Source organism: Chaetura pelagica, unplaced genomic scaffold (assembly GCF_000747805.2).
Source record: "Chaetura pelagica isolate M959 unplaced genomic scaffold, ChaPel_1.0 scaffold70, whole genome shotgun sequence".
NCBI lineage: Eukaryota > Metazoa > Chordata > Aves > Apodiformes > Apodidae > Chaetura > Chaetura pelagica.
Window position 1 is genome coordinate 6,865,856 of NW_009952265.1, and position 649 is coordinate 6,866,504.

Here is a 649-nt window from a genome sequence, read left to right on the forward strand (position 1 = left end):
GGCTGCTGGGAGGAGAGTTGTCTCTCCCGTGCTGTGGTGGGGGGGCAGGGAGGGAAGGGGGGAGGAGGAGGAGGAGGAGAAGGAAGGGGGAGGAGGAGGAGGGGAGGGGGTTCGTCCCGTTCTCTTGTCCTTTCGAAAATGTAGACCTAAGCTAGGGATTGTCGAGGATGCTGCGCGCCTTGTTTATCTGGCACCCGGGGGGAGGGAAGGGAAAGGAGGGAGGGAAGCGGGCAGGACTGGGCTGGAGGAGCAGCTGCAGTGCAGTGTCAGGAGGAGATGAGAAGGGAGACAGGAGAACGAGGGGGGCGAGAGAGGGAAAAGAAAGGGAGGGGGGGAGGGAGAATAGTGAAAAGAGTGAAACAGGAGGAGGAGAGGACAGAGTGGGAGAGGAGAGGAGGGGAGAGAGAGAGGGAGTGAGTGGGAGAGGAGAGGAGGGGAGAGAGAGAGGGAGTGAGTGGGAGAGGAGAGGAGGGGAGAGAACGAGTGAGACAGGCGGCGGGGAGGGAGGGGGATAAGGAGGGAGTTGAGGGAGCGAGCGGTGTAAATGGTGGGCGAGGGAGTGAGTGGGTGATGATTCACACTGCCTCTTGAGCCCCCCTCCGTCCCTGCCTGCCCTAGTGCCGCGCCCGGCGCTGCGGGTCCGGCCGCG